Below are 21,323 nucleotides of genomic sequence, written 5' to 3'. Positions count from 1 at the left end.
CTCCAGCACCACAGTTTGAAAACATCAATTCTTCAGTGCTCTGCCTTCTTTATGGTCCAGCTCTTGCATTCGTACGTGATTACTGGGAAGACCATAGTTTTGGCTATATGGACGACTTAGTACCAGAAAGCTCAATGTAATATGTATTTGCTTATTTGACTGTAAGAGCAATAAATGCTGGAGAGGGTGTGGAGAATACGGAACCCTGTTACACTGTTGGTGGGAATGCAAACTAGTACAGCCACTATGGAGAACAGTGTGGAGATTCCTTAAAAAACTAGAAATAGAACTGCCTTATGACCCAGCAATCCCACTGCTGGGCATACACACTGAGGAAACCAGAATTGAAAGAAACACGTGTACCCCAATGTTCATTGCAGCACTGTTTATAATAGCCAGGACATGGAAGCAACCTAGATGTCCATCAGCATATGAATGGATAAGAAAGCTGTGGTACATATACACGATGGAGTATTACTCAGCCATTAAAAAGAATACATTTGAATCAGTTCTAATGAGGTGGATGAACTGGAGCCTATTATACAGAGTAAAGTAAGCCAGAAAGAAAAACACCAATACAGTATACTAACACATATATATGGAATTTGGAAAGACGGTAATGATAACCCTGTATGCAAGAGAGCAAAAGAGACACAGATGTATAGAACAGTCTTCTGGACTCTGTGGGAGAGGGAGAGGGTGGGATGATTTGGGAGAATGGCATTGAAACATGTATAATATCATATAAGATACTAATCGCCAGTCCAGGTTCGATGCAGGATACAGGATGCTTGGGGCTGGTGCACTGGGATGACCCAGGGGGATGGTATGGGGAGGGAGGTGGGAACGGGGTTCAGGATGGGGAACACATGTACACCCGTGGCAATTCATGTTAATGTATGGCAAAACCAATACAATATTGTAAAGTAAAAAAAAAAGAAGAGTATAATTTCATGTAATCAAGTTGGGATCATTTTATGGAGCTAGGGAGTGGGACCTAGGATATAGAGTAAAATTGATTTTACTGAAATATTACAGGTAAAACATTTTTGCATGCAATCTAGGGCAAGAATATGTTTTACTTCAGCTTATTTAGTAAAAGTAAAGCAACAGAGAACCCTTCTGAATGTGTGAGTTTATTACACACGGAACTGATCGTCACTCAAACAGGGACATACAGTGTTAGACCTGGCAAAGAATATCATTGGTATTTAAAGCAAAGGAGTGTGTATACATAGAGAATGTGTTGGGGAAGAGAAGGCCAGTGAGTATCTCCTATTTGAAGTTATTCAGTATCTCTGGAAATTCAGACCTAAAGTAGCAACACGGATAATGCATTTGCTGTCATGAAGGAGAAGATTGGGTTCTTATCTGGACTTGAACATCATGGAAAGACTTATGATGCCTCTATTAGAAAAGGGCAGCAGAGAATCAGCTCAGGGACACATGCGAACTTGGAAAATGGTTGAAGTTATTTATCTCAGAAAGGAAAGGAAGGTTCTGCTGACACAGATAGTAACTGAGCTAAACAGTAGAGGTAAGGATGACCAGCACCCAGGCCAAGGCCTTAAGAAACTCATCATCTCCTCTGATATTCTTCCCTATTATATCCAAGAGATCGATCATTGACTGTTTTGATTGACTATAGATTGATTTCTAAGGAATTTCTTCTTTCTCCCTTCGAATCTGGAACAGTTTTCCCTTCTCCATTTTGAAATCTTACGGCTCTCTAATCCCCTCTCCTAAATTTGTTGTATTCTGTAAGCAACTAACTAAGAATTTTTAATGTGTGTACAGCAATGGCTTAGGTGGTTTTCCTTCTAGAATTCTTCCACTCATGGACTTAACTTGTCTTACAGCTGTTCTTTTAATTATGGATACCGGCAATGTGAATGTCCTTATATTAGTAGGAAAGTTTTACTTAAATAAAAGAATCCCAATTAAAACAATCACAAGCTGCAAAGAGAACTTATTTCCATCCGTGATTAGGAAGTTAGGGGTACAGCAGTATTGAGCTAGGCACACCTGGATCTCCTGGAGCAAATGTAATCAGGGTTATATTTCTATCAGCTCCTCTTTCCTCCGGATTACCTTTATATTCAAGGCAGTCTTTCTTCACATGGTTTCTAAGTAGCATGCCTTTACAGTAATCCCCAAATTGACCTTGGCAGGTGGAGGATGCATCTTCAAGATGACTGCAGAAACGTCCCAAGATGCTTCTCCAAGGCAGAGCTGGGGCCACTTGCCCAATCCTGGACCAATCCTTATGGCCCAAGAGATGGCGTATTCTGATTGGCTAGGCCTGTGAACCACGTGCTCACTCTCGGCGCCAAGGTGAGGTTAGCCCCGCCAGAACAGTATAAACCAAGAATGGAGAAAGGCTTCTTCCTATGGAATTTCTGGGCAAAGACATAAATGAAAGAAATCACTGTTCACGGACCTCCTGCAAGTTAAACATTTTCCTCTCCAAATCTTCCTGAGGCTAGAGGCTGGTCCAGGTGCCTTATCCATCTCTACATCCAAATGGTAGCCAGTTCACCTACCTGATGGCTGGTACAGGGGAAGTTGTTTGCTCATCTTTCCTTCTCTCCAGGATTCTATCCAATTGCCCCCCTCTCTCTGAGAACTCAGAGCACAGCTGATGCTAGCCCGACCACTTCCATTCACACGTGATATCTTGTATCTGCTTCCTCCCTCAAGTTCTCTTCCAGCTCTTCTCCACTTTTCCTGAAACTTCTCTCTCTCTTCATCCCACGTTTGAGTAAAATGTGCCTGTACTGGGGCTGACAGCTTGAAGAGTGTGCAGCGTGATATTCTTATACAAAGGAAAGTGAGGTCAGGTTTCATAGAGGGAACATTAGATATAATAGAGTCTCTTTAAGATTCGGAACCTTCACGAAAGTCATCTTTCAGCCAAATCATTTTCTAGTCTGAGCGTTGTTATTCAATGGTTGGTATTTAAAATCAACTCTTTCATGGTAAATTATCCTTTAGTTTGGTTAATTGTGAGTATTTGAAAGGCATTGCGAAACTGTTGCAGCCACCGTATAGGCTCAACAGTTCATGGACTGAACTGGACAGCTAATGATGGTTTAGAATAATTTGTCTACACAAAAGTGCACTTTCTTTGTGCTAAGCCTGCCATACCTCACAAAATAAACTCGTGACTGCAATTTTTAGCATTTGAGACAAGTCAAATAGCATGTACTTATTAAGACTCATAAAAGGCCTGTATTACATCCTGGGTTGGGGGTGGGGGGTGGGGGGTCATAGTGCTGGAGGTGGGTGGAGGGAGGTTACCTCGTAAAATGAATAGGACTTTGTTCCTGCCCTGGAGGAATGTATCCTGGTGGGCTTGGAGGGTGGGGAAGAAAGCAACCAGACACACTCACAAAAGGTCTCAGGGGCTTCGATAGAGCCTGCTTCTTGGGCTTTGGTGGTCCTGAGCCCCTCATTTTGTCCCATGTGGTTATTTCAATAGCAAAAGTTAAATGCAACCAACAGTCTGAGTTCAGAAACCACAGTTGTGGTTCTGAAAGCTTGTGTCTGCACTTCTTTGAGTCTGTACAGAAACTATGACTCATTTTTCTATTTGGAGGGCCCCTAGAATTTCCACCCTTGACGTGGAGTGTAAGCCCAATTTCTGACTACTTGGTAAATCAGCAAGTCTTCTAGATTCTCCACAAACGGGGTGGTGGATTTTCACAGGGAGGGAGTGTTCTCTGGGCTTATCAGCTTCATTTTTTACAGGACAGGAAGTGAAGCGCTGACCTGCTCACACCTTCAACTCCATCTTCTGCAAACTATCCCCCTCTTTCGCTTCCTGCCACTTCCCTTCTGTGTCCTTTCCTTGCTCTGTGAAGCCTCCACCCGAGTTCGTGTTCCTTTCAGGCATGGGAGGACAACAGAAAGCCTTGGCTTTCAAATGCCTCGCATTTTCTTCCCTTCTGAGTTGAGCTATATAAAAAAAAAAAAACTCAGCCAGTGAAGTCAGTGAAAGTCTTAACCAGTTGAAGCCCACAAGGGGTGGGGGTGGGGGTGTGGGGGTGGAATTGGACAGGAAGAATGTAATTGCCAAAGCAAACACGGCCGGATGAGGATGACACTCCAGCCAGGAATCTTCGCCCGCACTTGCCGCTTCACTGACTGTTGACTGCAGTGCAGACCATGCAGGTGCACAAGCTGGCCCAGCCTCTTCTGCATAATAACCTACCAGCCATAGCCTCGAAGGCGTGATGTCATCATCAGTTAGTGCTAGTTCTGTACTTATCGATCGGTGGGTTGTAACAAGATTAATTAATTGCTGAGGCATACAGTTGTCAAATCACGTTAAATGATTTTATATCCGAAACGGATATCTCAATCTATGTGTTGGATTCAAGATGCAATACCATTTAATACTAATATTAAATCAAGCCTTTGTGCCATGGCATGGATTGTCATCTATTTCTTAAGTTTTTTTTTTTTTTTTAAAGCAGAATGGAAACTTGTACTGCCTTTTCGTGTGCATTTGTGTTTTTCTGCCAGGATTTTCCAAGTTGGTGAATTATTAAAAAATTTGGAATTAAAATAGTGTAACTAAGGTTATCCTTGTGGCAAGTCTAGAAGGAAAACAGACTGTTGAAGTTGCTAGAGAATAAGAAATCTAAATGAGCTCTAGAGAGTGTGGTTTGTCTTTAGAAGGAAAAGGCTTCTCAGTGCCATTTCCTGAAGAAATTTCTTTGAAAAGGAAATGGAGTTGGAGCAGGAGCCCAGGGGCTCAGTCCATGCGTGGTGGGGCTCTGGTGGCCATGAGGTGGAGATGGGGGTGCGTGCAGTTCTGACCAGCATTGCCCTGAACTGTCAGAAAGCCCTCTTAGTGGGTCACACTACTTCTCCTGGTTCCAGCTACCTCTGCCCAAAGGGTTGCCTTTCTGAACGGCAGATGTCAGCTGGGGGACCTGAGGGCCACTTGGTGGCCATGTCTGCTTCTCTAGGTGGCTGGATTGTGCCTCCTGCCCTCCATACCAGCTCCCTAGATGTTTCTTCCAGCCTGCCAACTCTTTTGATGAGGAGATAAAGCTGATACTGCCGATGCACTGCTGTGTTCTCGTCTCCTCCCTGTTTTTGCTGAGTGGGTTTCTCTCTTTGCAATTATTTTCCCAATCTTTCTCCACCTAACAGCCTTCTTTATTCTTTGAAACCCCAGATTTCCTTGGCAAAACCTTCCTTAAACACTGATTCCCCAGGAAAACCTCTGAAGGCCTCCTGCTTCTCTGGGCTTCCTCACCCTTCTCCAGAGATTCTCTGGGCAGTCCTCTTGCTTCCTGACGCTCCCACAAAGTTCTTCCAGGAAGACCTCCTGTGCCCAGCTTCCCGTGCTCCTCCAGAGCTCTGCCAACCTCTGCTGTCTCTTTCTCAAGGCAGTTCCTGGGTGTGCTCTGTGTTCAGTGCCACAGTAGGACTGTGAGGCTGGGAGACATGCACTCACCTGGGGGTGTCATGTGATAGAGGAGCCAAATAGATTTGGGTGTGGATTTTGCCTCTAGGAGTTTTTCCTATTAAAATCTCCAAGAACCTCTTGGTATCTCTAATGGTACCAGGCGTGATTCTCACCAGCCCAGCCTTGGTCACCTGCCCATCCCTGAAGGACCCCCGTGTCTGGGGAGATGATAGACTCACTGGATGGGCTTGGGTCCTGGGATTGCCTCTGTATCTGTAGAGGTGGGATCAGACCCCCTTACCACATGGAGGAAGAGTGGGGTGGGGATGCTGCTAGTCACTCAGTCATGTCTGACTCTTTGTGACCCCATGAGCAGTAGCCCCCAGGCTCCTCTGTCCATGGGATTTTCCAGACTAGAAAACTCGAGTGGGTTGCCATTTCCTCCTTCAGGACATCTTCTTGACCCAGGGATTGAACCTGTGTCTCCTGCATTGCAGGCAGATTCTTACAAAAGGAAGGGATTCAGGAGACACGAAGAAGAGTAGCAGATGTCAACTCTACCTGCAAACCAGAGGCAAGACAATGAAAGCGTGGCCCCGGAAATGACTGCACGTGTGCACAGGGGAAAGGTTGAAAGAGAATATTTGACGTTCCACAGTGATCACGGTGATAAATTTCAATTGCCTGGAAACAAAAGAGAAAAATAAAAAAGCAACAAGAATAGTATTTAAGGCCTTGAACCAGAAATGCCTTTTGCACGAGCCATCAGAATCACCGAGAATGTTAGTGCAGAGGGAGGCTTTTTGGAGTAGGAGGGATGTGGATGCTAAGACAAAAGGAAGGAACCTCATTCTGATGAAATATGACGCTGCCGGCAGCGTTTGTGTGTCATTGCAACCTTGAGCATCTCCAGTTAGGAGGCTCAATGACCTGCCTTGTGTATCAATGGTACCTCTTTGTTTGAAATAGTAACACACTTTGCTCTGGACGGTTATAATAATGGAGTTTAAATTGGTGGATACAGATGCTATCATTTCAACTGGGTTGTTATCCTTGTGTGGCAATTTGAGGAATCAATTCAGGACACACATTTCAGAGTCCAGGCAGGAAGGTGGCTCAGACTGCAGATGACCTGATTTATCTTGATTCCCAGGCTGGCTTCTTCCCACCAAGCTATTCTTCACTCCACTGTAAGAGTTGTCTTTCTATACCAGTCTGATCATGATTCTCCCTGCTTAAATCTCCTGATGACTCTCAATTGCCGTCAGACTTAGGTAAAGTCTGGAATCCTAAACAGGACATTCAGAGCTTCATCTTCCTGGCCGCCTTAGCTCTGTCCTCCACGCCCACTTCTGATAGAGACACATGGCAGTTTTCTGCTTCCTGGAATGCTCGGCTCCTGAGTGCCTCTGGGCTTTGCTTAATCTGCTTCCTGAGCCTGAAGACCCTTCCTTATCCCTCCTCTCCCTGGTTAGACCTAGTAGCCTGGAGTGAAAGCGAAAGTGTTAGTCATTCAGTCTTGTCCCACTCTTTGCAACCCCATGGAGTGTAGCCCACTAGGCTCCTCTGTCCATGGAATTCTCCAGACAAGAATACTGGAGTGGGTAGCCTTTCCCTTCTCCAGGGGATGTTCCCAACCCAGGGTTCAAACTGGGATCTCCTGCACTGCAGGCAGATTCTTCACCTTCTGAGCCACAGGGAAGCCCAGTCACCTGGAGACCCTCACTCAGTCAACCCCGCATGATTCACTTGGCCTTCTGCTGTCCTCCAGGGTGTATCACGGTTCCTCCCTAATCACTCTCACGTTAGGAGAGGTGCTCACCTGTAAATGTGAGCCCTTCCCAGTGTGTCTGCCTTCCGATAACCAGCGCAATACCCAGGACCTACCAAGCACTGAATTCCTGTTTGTGGAGCCTGGGAGCATAAAGGAGACCAATCCTGCAAAATGACTTAGAACTTTCCTGTGTCCCAAATGGTTGATTGGAAATTATTTAGAAGCCTGGGCCTGTTTCTACAGAGACGAGTATATCGGGGTAGTTCTAGAGAGGGGAGTTGGTCTGTCGAGCCACTTTGAGTTAAGCATGAAGGAAGTTATTGCGTATCCATCAGTGAGCGGTGCCTGAACAGCTGCGGTGCTCTGAAACGTGGGGACATCCCCATGTGTCACTGAGATGTGGGAATGCCACCCCCACTGTGTCTCAGCGCCTGAGCAGTGGGGTCTCCAGGTGCAAGTCAGTTGCTTCCTGAATTGTCCTTAGAGTTGGTTCCAGCAGGTGTGGGTGGTGGACAGTGGGCCCGTCTGTGGTCCTGGGAACCCAGGGGAAGCGTCAGAGGAGCGTCCTTGTAGGATCCTGGAATCAGGTTCCAAGGGGGAGGGGGAGTGGGGCGTGGAATGGGTGAGGGCCCCTGGAGGCTGTCCTCTAGCTTCCCTTCCTTTGCTCAGCCCAGCTGCCCTCACCGTGGCAGGCCGGAGGTCATGCGGGGGCAGGGGCGGCTGTGAGATCAACAGCTGAGTGGTCTCGCTGGGCTTCTGCTGCCCTTTCCGTCTGCGATGCCCTCACTGCTTGGAGGGTCTTTTCCTTTGCTTCTCTTCATCTTTCTCACTCACCATTACCTGGCCTTTCCCTCTGATGGTGACCAGCACACGGTGGGCATGGAATGGTGACCAGACAGGGGAGACAGGGCGGTGATGGGGACAGAGGGTGGCAGCCAAGTGCAGCTTAGTCACATGGGTCACGGGGGCCTTTATGTCTCTGGGGTCAGACATCTGGGATTGAGGATTCTACCTACTGAGGACTCTTGGGCAAATCATCTAAATTCTCTCCCCTCAGTGTTCTGGACTGTATGGTGAGGATGCCAATGGTATGCCCCTTCCCTGTAAGGCTGTTTTGTTGTTGAATGAGATGCTTCACAGAAAGCACTCCTGGGAAGATTCAAATGCTCTGGCCCTGGAACAGCTGAGGGCGGGGGTCCCAGAGCCTCAGGCTCTGCCCCTCGCCACCCCTCTCTCCTCCCATCCTCTCCCCAGCCCTCTTCCCCCACCCTGGTACTGATTGTCCACCCCAGGCATCAGACACGTGAGGGAAGGAGCCCTCAGGTTGACCTCAGCCCCAGGCAACAGCTCTGGGATGGACGAGTGTCCCAACATCTGCAGATGACTTTGCAGATGGGCTTCCAAGCTCCCGCAGCACATGACAGGGTGACAGAGAGGCAGGTGGGGAAGAGCTGCTCTTGAGGCAGCATCAGCTGTCCTGGGGCTGAGCCTGAGACAGCGCCCTCACCGGCCTGCAGGTCCCCCTGAGGTGCCGGGGGGCCTCTGAACACACGGCTGCTTGGAGCCTCTTTGGGGATGCTCCTGCGGCTCCTGCTGGCGGGGTTCCCCGTCCACTGGGAAACAGCTGCTCTCCTATCAGACTCAACTCACACGTCGAGGCGAAGCCTTGCCTGCCCCTCTGGCTACTCCTCCTCCCCAATTTCTCACCTTCCTCCTGACAGTCCCTGCCCCTGAGCCACCCCTCTTCCTCGGTGCTTGCCCGGCTGGTCCCTCGTCAGCTGGTGAGTCCTGCATGCACTTCTCTCTCTGAGTTTGTGGGCTCTTTGAGGACAGGGCCTGTTTTTGTGCTTTTGTTTTTATGATTTTCATACCATTCACTTTTATTTTTATTTATTTATTTTTTTATGGTAGTTATGTGCACATTAGTTTTTTAAAAAATTAATTTATTTATTTTAATTGGAGGCTGATTACAATATTGTAGTGGTTTTTGCCATATGTTGACATGAATCAGCCATGGGTGTACATGTGTTCCCAAACCTGAACACACCCTCCCACATCCCTCCCCATGATGACCCTATATGCAAGACAGCAAAAGAGACATAGATGTAAAGAATAGACTTTTGGACTCCGTGGGAGAAGGCGAGGGTGGGATGATGTGAGAGAATAGCATTGAAACATGTATATTACCATATGTGAAACAGAGCGCCAGTCCAGGCTCGATTCATGAGACAGGGTGCTCAGGGCTGGTGCATTCACTTTTAAGACTTTTATTTCTTTGTTTTTGGCTGGGCTGGATCTTCATAGCTGCAAGGGATTTCTCTGCTTGGCATCGAGTTGGGGCTACTCTCTAGTTGCAGAGCAAGGGCCTCTCCTGCTGCTGTTTCCCTTGTTGGGAAGCACAGACTCTAGGACACATGGGCTCCATGGTTGTGGCACACGGGCTTCATTGCTTTGCAGGATGTGGAATCTTTATGGATCAGGGATGGAGCCTGTGACTCCTGCATTGGCAGGTAGATTTTTTACCACTGAGCCACCAGGGCTTCCCTGTTCTTTCCCTGTTTTCCTTTAATCCTTCCTATGTCCCCACATGTCCAGCACCATGCCTGGCACACGCCGATGATGACTGTTGAGTCACTGACTAGGTAAATATATATCTGAATGCATTAAGTCACATGATCCGTGATTGATGCTGGATGTGAGAGCCTGAAGCAGGTGCAGAGTGGCAGTTGTGGGCCGTCTCAGCGGATGGTGGGAGGAAGTGACCACTGGAGACCTTGGGCTTGCTATTAGCGTTGCCCTGCTTGGGGTGGGGCGTGCACATTACAGAGCTGGCCTGTGGACTTATTATCTCTGCTGGAAAAGGCTGCCGCTCTGGGAAGGAAGCTGGCTGCCAAGGTCCAGGGGGATAGAGCAAGGTCAAGTTCAGGAGTGACCTCCATGTGTGAGGGTCTTAGAAGACAGGCGGTCAGGGAATGCGGAACGAGGGCTGGAGTACAGCAACAGTGCCAGATCAGATGTCACATAGAGAGGCCCAAGAAGGAAAGGAGCGGGGAGATCAGGCCAGGATTTAGGTGAGCAGGTGAGCTCCGGGGATGAACCTGTAGGTACAGCCTAACTGTCTTGTAATTTATTATGAGGCCCTGAAGGCCCTTTGTGTTCCTCCAAATTTATCTGCTGGGATCCTGATCCTCAAAGTGATGGTGTGTGGGGATGGGGCTTTGGGGAGGTGGTTAGATCATGGAGGTGGAGCCCTCATTAAGGGGATTTTTTTAATTATTGTTCAGTCACCAATGTGTCCTACTCTTCATGACCCCCATGAGCTCCAGGCTTCCCTGCCCCTTACCATCTCCCAGAGTTTGCCCAAGTTCATGTCCATTGAATTGGTGATGCCATTCAAACATCTCATCCTCTGTTCTTCCCTTCTCCTCCTGCCCTAAATCTTTCCCAGCATCAGGGTCTTTTCCAGTGAGTTGGCTCTTGGCATCAAGTGGCCAAAGTATTGGAGCTTCAGCTTCAGCATCAGTACTTCCAAAGAGTATTCAGGGTTGATTTCCTTTAGGATTGACTGATTCAATCTCGTTGATATCCATGAAGGATATTAGTGCCCACAGAAAAGAGACCCCAGAGAAACAGCTCACCCCTTCTGCCAAGTAGAACACAGTTCAAAGAGGCCCCAGGAGAGGGCTCTCACAGAAGCTGGCCACACTGACACCTTGATCTTAGACTTCCAGCCTTCAGAACTCTGAGAAATATATTTCTGTTATTGATAAGCCACTCAATTTATGGCATTTTGTTGTTGTTGTTCAGTCATTCAGTCATGTCCAACTGTGACTCCATGGACTGCAGCACACCAGGCTTCCCTGTCCTTCACTATTTATTGGAATTTGCTCAAACTCATGTTGAATCATTGATACCATCTAACCAGCTCATTCTCTGTTGTCCCTTTCTCCTCCTGCCTTCAATCTTTCCCAGCATCAGGGTCTTTTCCAATGAGTCGGCTCTTTGCATTAGGTGGCCAAAGTATTGGAGTTTCAGCATCAGTCCTTCCAATGAATATTCAGGATTTATTTCCTTTAGGATTGACTGGTTTGATCTCCTTGCTGTCCAAGGGACTCTCAAGAGTCTTCTCCAACACCACAGTTGGTGGGAATGCAAACTAGTACAGCCACTATGGAGAACAGTGTGGAAATTCCTTAAAAAACTGGAAATAGAACTGCCTTATGATCCAGCAATCCCACTGCTGGGCATACACACTGAGGAAACCAGAAGGGAAAGAGACACGTGTACCCCAATGTTCATCGCAGCACTGTTTATAATAGCCAGGACATGGAAGCAACCTAGATGTCCATCAGCAGATGAATGGATAAAGAAAGCAGTGGTACATATACACAATGGAGTATTACTCAGCCATTAAAAAGAATACATTTGAATCAGTTCTAATGAGGTGGATGAAACTGGAGACTATTATACAGAGTGAAGTAAGCCAGAAGGAAAAACATAAATACAGTATACTAACGCATGTATATGGAATTTAGAAAGATGGTAACGATAACCCTGTATACGAGACAGCAAAAGAGACACTGATGTATAGAACAGTCTTATGGACTCTGTGGGAGAGGGTGGGAAGATTTGGGAGAATGTCATTGAAACATGTGAAATGTCATGTATGAAACGAGATGCCAGTCCAGGTTCAGTGCACGATGCTGGATGCTTGGGGCTGGTGCGCTGGGAAGGCCCAGGGGGATGGTATGGGGAGGTTGGGAGGGAGGAGGGTTCAGGATGGGGAGCATGTGATTTTTTTTTAAAAAATAAAAGGAAAAGAGAAAAAAAAAAAAAACATCAATTCTTTGGCACTCAGCCTTCTTTGTGGTCCAGCTTTCACATCCATACATGACTACTGGAAAAACCATAGCTTTGACTGTACAGTGCCATAAATACACCAGTACTCTTCACTTTCTCACCAGTAGTTGGGGCCTAGTTTGTGTTTGCAGTACCTTGGCTTCCCTGAGACGCTGAACCGTTGCCAGATGGCCATGCTCTGGGCGGGACCTCCTGCCGCCCTGATCGAGGAGTCTGACTTACCACGAGGCACCACCCTTCCCTGGTCTCTAAGATCCACAGTGTTTCACTGGCCCCAGCATGCACTTGCTCTATCCTCCATTACTAACTTGAAGCAAGTTCTTGCCTACTGTGAGCCAAGGTGTGGGACCTTCCCTTAACCTTCTATCCAACACATGTTGTCAGAACATTATTTGCAGCAAACACTGATTTTCACCATCGATCAAAGCTTGGAGGTCACTGCGTGAGGAGCATGAGGCCCCCTGGGTGATGATTCCTGGACCAGATCTGTCCATGAACATTTTCAGATCTTGAGGCTCTGAAAAATAAGTTTTTATTTTCCATTCATGAAAAAGTATTATAGTGCATTGTCATAGTGTTTCTAATGGCAAACTTTTTGTAAGACCAACTATAAAGTATATGCATGAAATTTGCACTTTGAAAGCATTAAATGCAAAATGCATTGAGGTTTCAAGAAGTTGCTCCCAGCATTGAACCTTCTGGCTAACACGGGAAAAAAGAAATTTGTAGAGTTAAGTTCAGAATAGGTTTGGATATTAGAGAAAATTTTAGACCATCTGGACAATGGGATGGGGGGGGCATGAACTATTTTGGGTAGGTAAAAGATATGCAAAATCAGAACACAAGCAGTTGTTGTGAGAATCAGTTGATAACAGGAAGGAAAGGCTGCCTGCCCTTGCGGATGGCTGCTGTCATAACTGGGCACTTTACCGTGTTGGGAGGAAGTTCAGTCTGTGAAGGACATCGACAAAACAGCCGAAGGGTTCTCCTGCTGATTCTCTGTGTGTTGAATTGAATATCCTGGTTTCTGTTCCATTAAAAATTTCAACTTACCCGCAACACGAACAAACAGAAGAAAGGTTTCCGTGATCCTAGTATTTCTTTCAGTAAATAACTCCGTCTTGTGTACTTCAGAAGGAAAACCCTAAGTTCTTTTTTTTTTTTTTTCCCCTAAGTTCTTTTAGAGTTTAGAGAATTCAGCTAGGATAATGGTTGGGTGAATGTGTGCTCAATTGTATCTGACTCTTTGTGACCCTCTGGACTGTAGCCTGTCAGGCTCCTCTGTCCATGGGATTTCCCAGGCAAGAATACTGGTGTGGGTTGCCATTTCCTACTCCAGGGGATATTTCCAACTCAGGGATCCAACCCAAGTCTCCAGCATCTCCTACATTGCCAGGAGGATTCTTTACCACTGTGCCACCTGAGAATCGGATGAGAGCTGGCAGCAGTGAACCGTTAGGCATCATTAACGAATTATGAGACTCAGGACAAGTTACTTTCCTTGTCTCTGCAACATCAAATCTCAGAGTGTCCCATTAGAACCAGGCTGTGAGGCTTGTCATGACTGTTAAATGAATTAAAATCTGTTAAATTTTTAGGGCAGTACTTGGCCTGTAGAAAGCACCAGTGAATGTTAGAAATGAGTATTTTAGGCTTCTGAGAAACAGCTGTTTGTTTCCTTGTTAGCTAGCGACTGTATTAGATCATTAAACTCCCAAAGTCTCAGATTTCCCTCGTGTAAACTGGAAATAATAATAATTACTCTGCAAGATAACAGGAGCCAATAAATGTTTATAAAATAGTATAAATGGGAAGATTCACAGTTGGTTTATAGGTATCTCCACTATAGACGTGGAGATGGAGAGTTGGACCAGCTTCTCCTACTAGGAACTACTGTAACAAGTATTTTGTAGATGATGGGAACCTCTAGTTATGAAAGCAATAAACAACCACTGTAGAAAATTGGAAAATACAAGGAAGCACAGGTAAAGGTTAGACATGGCTTGTTAATCTCAAATCTGAGATATATGCTCTTAATATTTCAACATATGTCCTCTATCATGTCTGTAGTCTGTACATCAAGCAAGAAGAAGGGGAGAGAGCTGTAGACCTGGAAGTCAGAGGATGTGGGGCAGGGATGGGTAACTGATCCCGGTGTTCATTCTCCCCCTCTTAGTTTTTTTTTTCTTTAATGAATGTTTTGCTATATTCTCAACTCCCTCCTCTTTATTTTTTAACTGAATTAATTAATTTATTTTTATTTGGCCGTGAGACACTGCATGTGAAATCTTAGCTCCCGGACCAGGGATCAAACCCACACCCCCTGCTTCGAAAGTGCAGAGTCTTAACCACTGGACTTCCAGGGAAGTTGCCTCTCCTTCTGACATTTAGTGGAAGGATTCCTCTGTAGAGTGACAAACCGTCTTGGGTTTTCCTGGTCTGAAGGGCATCTCAGGAGGTGGGAATTTCAGGGTTCCTGTAACGGAGAAAGCACCCTACCTGAGGCACGCCTGGGGACCAGGCTTCCTGTCTAGTGGGTCACGTGCAGAAGTGATGGGGGAAAATTCCTGGTCGCGTCCTTTAAAAAGGATATCTGTCCCTTGTTTTCTTTCTCTGTTCCCAAATCCTGGAAGATGGTTGAGGGGTTTGGGAACCTGCTTCTCCCAAAAGCATCACTAGATAGTTTCAGTGAGAACAGAGGAAGGCACTTGACACTCTGGACAATTAAAATACAGGCGAAACCAAGATAGCAAACCAGAGACGCTAGAAGAGAAGAGATGGCCACGCCCACCACCGCCGGTGCTTTGATGCTGAGGTCACATGACCTTGAGAGACTGGCGGCTCCAGCCTGCTGGGTGAGCAACCACAGTAGGCAGATGGTACCTGCTTTCACCTTCTTTCCCTGGATGAAGGGAAATGCGAGGTCCACTCTCCCTCTTGGAGTTCTTAAATCTTTATTTTATAAAGAGGGAGAGAGGTGGCTCTTTGTGGAGCCTCACCTGCCCGTTACACAACGGTTTCTTCTTTATTTCTTTTGTCTGTGCTGTTTTTTAGTTGCTAAGTGGTGTCAGATTGTTTGCGACTCTATGGACTGTAGCCCGATAGGCTCCTCTGTCCGTGGAATTTTCCAGGTGAGAATACTGGAGTGAGTTGCCATTTCCTTCTCCAGAGGATTTACCTGATCCAACACAGGGATCAAACCCAGGTCTCCTGCATTTCAGGTGGTCTTCTGCACTGCAGGCTGGTTCTTTACTGAATGAGCCACAGGGTTTGTTTATTTATATATTTGGTTGTGTCAGATCTTTAGTTGCAGTATGTGGGATCTAGTTCCCTGACCAGGGATCAAACCTGGGCCCCCTGCATTGGGAGTGTAGAGTCTTAGCCACTGGACCACCAGGGAAGTCCCAATAGCTTTCTCACTTCTGCACTTATATCTGCCTTTGACCTCCTTGCGTGTCTAAGCCGCCAGCCCAGCAGAGGCTGGAGCTCTGTGAGCCTGGGCGAGCCACTTTCACAGCAGCTGCCCTGAAGAGGCACCCTGCATCCCAGGCTGCGAGTGAGCCACTTGCCTGCACCATCCACTGACCTTTGTGTGACAGTAACACACTGACCTTTGTGTGACAGCTTTGTCATTTTCCAGCAACAGTGCTGAGGGCCTCTTTGTTATAGAGGCTGAGTCTATACCCTGAGGGTTGGACTTGCTCAGTGTTCCATGACCTGGAGGAGAGCTATGAGAGCTTGTTTTGAGAACCAAGTGGAAAGGAGCTCATTGGTGTGGAGTGAATTCCTCTTGTAGGTCATGAAAGAATACCCAAAAGCCCCTTCATGGGATGCCTAGTAACTTTACAATGCTTAGAAATCCTCCATACTCAAAATAGCACATAAATGGCTTTACAACATTCCTTTCAATGATGGTTCTTCTTACCTCCTGGTTTCCCAAGGGGGTAAGTGCCCTTATTAGTTTCTGAGGAGAAAAATGTACTTCCAGGGTATTACCTTACTATGAGAGCTGCCTTTTTTCTTTGTAATTGAAGAAGTCACAGCAGGCACCCAAAAGATTAAAGTTTGTGTAGGACGGAATTAGTGGTTTTTGAAAAAAATATTTCAAAAGTGTTGTGCTCTTGTGCAGTGCTACTGAAGGAACATTCTGTGCCAACTCCTCGGCAGAGATCTCGTAAGGAGTAATAACTCCTCTACCGAGTTGTTCCTTGAAGACATAAAGTCCAGCAGCCTCTCTGCATGGGGTCTGAGGGGCCCTCCTTTTGGGGTGTTTGCTGGTTGGAATGTTGTGGTTATTTGCATCATAATTAGTTTTTTTTTTTTTTTTTTTACATAGAAGAGCATACTTGAGTGTCTTGGAAAGAAATTAGTGAGAATCTACCAGTTTCTTTGATAATTGAATTTAAGTACTTTAGGGCCAGTTTTGCTGTGAATACAAAAGCCCATCCCCCATTCATTAAAATGGCTGGGGATTGGTGTACTGGGTGTGGCAGGGAAATGCTTCTCTGGTGGCTCAGACAGCAAAGAATCTGCCTGCACTCCAGGAGACCCAGGTTCGAATCCTGGGTTGGGAAGATCCCCTGGAGGAGGGCATGGCAACCCACTCCAGTACTCTTGCCTGGAGAATCCCATGGACAGAGGAGCCTGGTGGGCTATAGTCCAGGGGGTCGCACAGAGTTGGACAGACTGGGCGACAAGCACACTTTGATGTGATGTGTGACCCACCACTAATAAAACACTACATTGTAGAACTCCTTGATGAAGCCATCCCTGTGGGGTTAGCGCTCTTGGTTAAGAGAAGACTGATATTGCAAGCAGCGGTGATGTTAACAGTGTAGAAAGACTGATTTCTTTCAATATTTTCAACCCCATTCGCAATGATTAGTTTTGTGTCCTCCTGACTGGGCAAAGCTGGTAAAACATTATTCCTGGAAGTGTCTGTGAGGATGTTTCCAGAAGAGATCAGCATTTGAACCAGTAGATGGAGTAAAGAAGATCACCCTTCCCCATGTGGGTGGGCTTCATCCGATCCCCTGAGGGCCTGACCAGAACAAAATGGCGGAGAAGGGGCCAACTCACTCTCTGCCTGAGCGGAGACGTCCTTCTCCTTCCCTAGCACGTGGGCGCTCCTGGGCCTTGGGCTTTCAGACTCAGACCAGGACTTGCGCCATTAGCTTCCTGATCCTCAGAGCTTCGAACTGAACTCCAGCACCAACTATCTGGGTTCTCCAGCTTGCAGGTGGCAGGCGTGGGGCTTCCTTTGTTTCTGTGGGTGGGGAATACATTTATTTTATTTTTGGCCACCCCATTTGGTATGTGGGATCTTAATTCCCTGACCAGGGATTGAATCTGAGCCCCCTGCATTGGAAGGTAGAGTGTTAACCACTGGATCAGAGAAGTCCCAGACCATGGGACTTCTCAGGGTCCATAATTGCATGAGTGAATTTCTGTAATCAGTCTCCTCTTCTGGGGATCTGCATCTATCCTGTTGGTTTTATTTCTCTGGAGAACCCTGGCTAATACACTGTTCATTGATGACTTAAAGCAGATGTTTCAAATCAAGTCAAACAGCCACTCAACACAATACAAATCAGGCCTGAAGAAATGTTCCTAGCTCTGTGAAGTAGACAGAGATGAACATGGCAGAGCCTCTGTCTGGGTGAGCTTGCCATCTGCTGAGAAATGATTTCAGTGGAAACATAGCTGTCACCAGAGAAGGTTATGGAGAAGGCCTTGCGGGACGTAGAAACTTACACTCAGATGTCTCTCCAGGCAGCAAAGGCCAAAGACCATTCTTGGGAGAATGAGAAAGTATTCACTAGGAGTAGCTGTTGCTAGTAGATATTTTTCATGCAGAGTAGGATAAAAATAGTTTTCGGTTACTGTCCATGGATAGTTCATGTGAGCTTGGGAGGAAGACTGCATTCTGAGAAGATGAATCCTGGAGAAGTGGCCTATTAAGCGGGGTATTTATCAAAATGTTTTATGGGGGCAGTGGTTCATTATTTTCTCTGTTCTCTGTACTCCAGGGAACATTAGCTTTCTGAATAGGTCATTTTGAAAGCACTGCCTGTGACAGGCCTGAGTCTTTATGGATTGCCTCCAGTGACTCTGGCTGTTGCAGGTTTTCGGTTGAGAAATAAAGCCACCCATCCCCTCATATCCGATTCATAGGATTCCAGGCTGAGGCTGAAGCTCTGCATATCAGGAGCACCGAACTGCTCGGAGCCGTTTCTATACAGAGGCCACTTCGAAAGCTGCCCGTTGACTTAACAGTTACTTGCGGCAGCAGACACTTGACAAGTGGTAAGCGTTTTCTCTGCCTGACATTCGAGCCCTTGGAGGGAGAGGATTATATGGTATATAGAGAGAAATGTAAAAGTTGTCTTGTAGGAGACAGAGGGAAATGGGGAAAGCCATATTGATTGCTTCCTCTAAGTTTCTCTCCTCTTAGAGAATGTTTCACAGGCCATTAAACTTAGCAAGCTTTAGGTGACGGATGTAAAAATGAATGGGGGTCAGTAGGTGTGCATTTCATCTTTTGAATCATGCTTTGCTTTATAATGCAAAAGGGATTTCAATTAATCCACTGTTTCATCAAGAAAGCAACTTGGCTGTCCTCGATGTATTGCTGTCACTAACTGCTGTGATAGGCAAATTGGAGACCTTGCCCTAAGCTACTCTGCGATGCTTTGATTCTCAAGGATAAAATAGATATGTCCTCAAAACAGTAGCTGTTGCTTCATGTCCACATACAAATGCAGGCACACATTCACACACAGACTTTTGTAGGTGACACATACATCATACAAGGAGAATGTGGTAACATTGTTGGTTTGGGGAAATCAGGATTGTACCTATAAAAGTGATTTCTTTGGAGGGAACTTTTAAGATGAAGGAGAAGGCAATGGCACCCCACTCCAGTACTCTTGCCTGGAAAATCCCATGGACAGAGGAGCCTGGTAGGCTGCAGTCCATGAGGTCGCTAAGAGTCAGATATGACTGAGCGACTTTACTACTTTACTTTAAGATGAAGGGAAAAAAAAGAATCTTACTACCCGAGTGCTTGCTTTGAATGGGAGAGAATTTTTAAAAACAAATTCCTTATTATTTATTTATTTTTTTTGTTTGGATACTTAAAAAATTTAAATATTTATGGCTGTGTGGGTCTTCGCTGCTGTGCATGGGCTTTCTCTAGCTGCTGCGAGCAGGGGTTGCTCTCTAGGTGTGGTACTTGGCTATCCTTGCAGTGCCTTCTCTCGCGTCAGATCACAGGCTCTAGGGTGCACAGCCTCAGTAGTCGTGGCATCGGTCTCAGCTTCCCTGTGGCCTGTGGAATCCTCCTGGACCAGAGACGGAACCATGTCCCCTGCACTGGCAGACAGATCCGGATCCACTGGACCACCAGGGGAGACCCCGATTTCTTCTTTAAAAAGTTTTTCATTTTCCTTGTGTGGTATATTTGGAGAGATGGGAGACTGACTTCTTTTATTTAACAGAAAGCCTTAATAAAACTTTAGGGGGAATTCCTTTATTTGTTTATTTTTTATGAGATGTGATGGTTGACAGAGATTACCTGGAAGTTTCTTTGTTGAATTCCTGGTTCCCACTTACATTTGTTCATCTGGCTGGCTTCCGCACTGTAGAAATGGAAACCCGTCTTTCTGGGTGCATTGGTCACAAAACCATGGTGTTGTCAGCTTTTCTTTTCCTTCCAAATGCCTTGTGCAATATAGCAGCTAATCCTACCAGCCTCACCTCAATGCGACCGCACCTCACCAGTCCATCCTTTATCTCCTCTGTGCTCCACCTGCCATGAACCCCCATCATCTCCCTCCTGGATAACAACCTTCCACCTAACCTCCTTACTTTCCCCTTTTTCTCCCTTCTCCCCCAGGTCATCTCATTTTCTGCTTAAAAGGTTTTTATATCTCTCAGTCTTACCCGGAGTCAAAGCCAAACTTCTTACCATGTCCTGCAGGGCCTTATAAGGTCTGTCTACCTCTTAACCTGCTGACCTCACCTCCAACTCCTCTCCCCACATTTCCCCAGCCACACTGGAGTCCCTCTTGTTCCTTTAAGAACCCAGGCAGTTTCCACCCCAGGGCCTTTGCACCGGCCACTCTTGTCACCTGGCCCATTCTTTTGCTTGGTATCCACTTGGGTCCCTCTCTCACTTCCTTCACATTATTGTTCAGTGCTACCTTTTCAGGGAAGCCTTCCATGACTTGAATACAATCTACTTAAAGTTACACCCATCATCTTCCACTCTTCCTTTCTCCTTTATTTTCTCCCACCTCACTTTTCACCACCTGACACACTGTATGCTTTCTTATTTGTTGTCTGCATTGCAAGCTCCAAAAAGACAGGCAGTTTTGTCTGCTTATTGCTGTACGCTCAGTGTCTACAATAGTTCCTGGCCCATAGTAGACAGTCAAACAATATTTCTTAAAGAAATACACAGTAAAGTAACTCTCCTTGTTCACTCTCATCAAGAGGCTCTTTAGTTCCTCTTCTCCTTCTGCTATTAGAGTGGTATCATCTGCTTTGGCTACCTGATGCAAAGAGCAGCTCATTGGCAAAGACCCTGATGCTGGGAAAGATTGAGGGCAGGAGGGGTAGGGGGGACAACAGAAGATGAGATGGTTGGATGGCATCCCCAGTTCAGTGGATATAAGTTTGAGCAAACTCTGAGAGATAGTGAAGGACAGGGAAGTCTGGTGTCCTACTGTCCATGGGGTTGCAAAGAGCTGGACACGACTTAGTAACTGAACAGCAACAGCAATAAAGTAACTAGGATTTGGGAGGCACTGTAGTGCAGCTTCTATGAGGGGAAGATTTTGGGGGACCCTGGAAGATAATTCTTAATGGAGATGGAGAAGAAGAGGGAATCTATCAGAATGTGACAATCACAGCCAAGAATCCAGCTTTTTGCGTTTGGTCTTCTTGGCAATAAACCTCAGCCTCATTGTCCACTTTAAATGGTGAAAGAGTAACAATCCTCTGGCTAGTATTTCAAAACTGTGCCCTTGTGTGTGTGCGTATCTATCTATAACTCATATATTCTCACTCTTAGAGCTGGATAGATTTAAGCTGAATTTCTCTCCAGTCTTAGAGCTTTAATTACCAGGTGATAATCTAGCTTTCAGATGGAAGCATTGGGATGAGTTAAGATGCCTGTATATTTTTTCCTTATCAGTATTCGTTTTTGAAGAACACACAATTTATGTGAAGGATATATGTGCAGAGTGTTGCCCATCTTAGGGA

General features: G+C 46.2%; 1 non-coding gene across 1 annotated transcript; it reads right to left on the bottom strand.

Annotated features, from left to right (window-relative positions):
- Positions 1 to 15,383: 15,383 nt before the first annotated feature.
- Positions 15,384 to 15,456, bottom strand: TRNAG-CCC (transfer RNA glycine (anticodon CCC)). Its single transcript has one exon. It is a non-coding gene; the product is annotated as a tRNA-Gly (tRNA).
- Positions 15,457 to 21,323: the final 5,867 nt, after the last annotated feature.

This window comes from Bos javanicus, chromosome 27 (genome assembly GCF_032452875.1).
Source record: "Bos javanicus breed banteng chromosome 27, ARS-OSU_banteng_1.0, whole genome shotgun sequence".
Lineage (NCBI taxonomy): Eukaryota > Metazoa > Chordata > Mammalia > Artiodactyla > Bovidae > Bos > Bos javanicus.
Note: the sequence above shows the minus strand (reverse complement) of the source record. Positions and strands in the feature narration are given on the sequence as shown.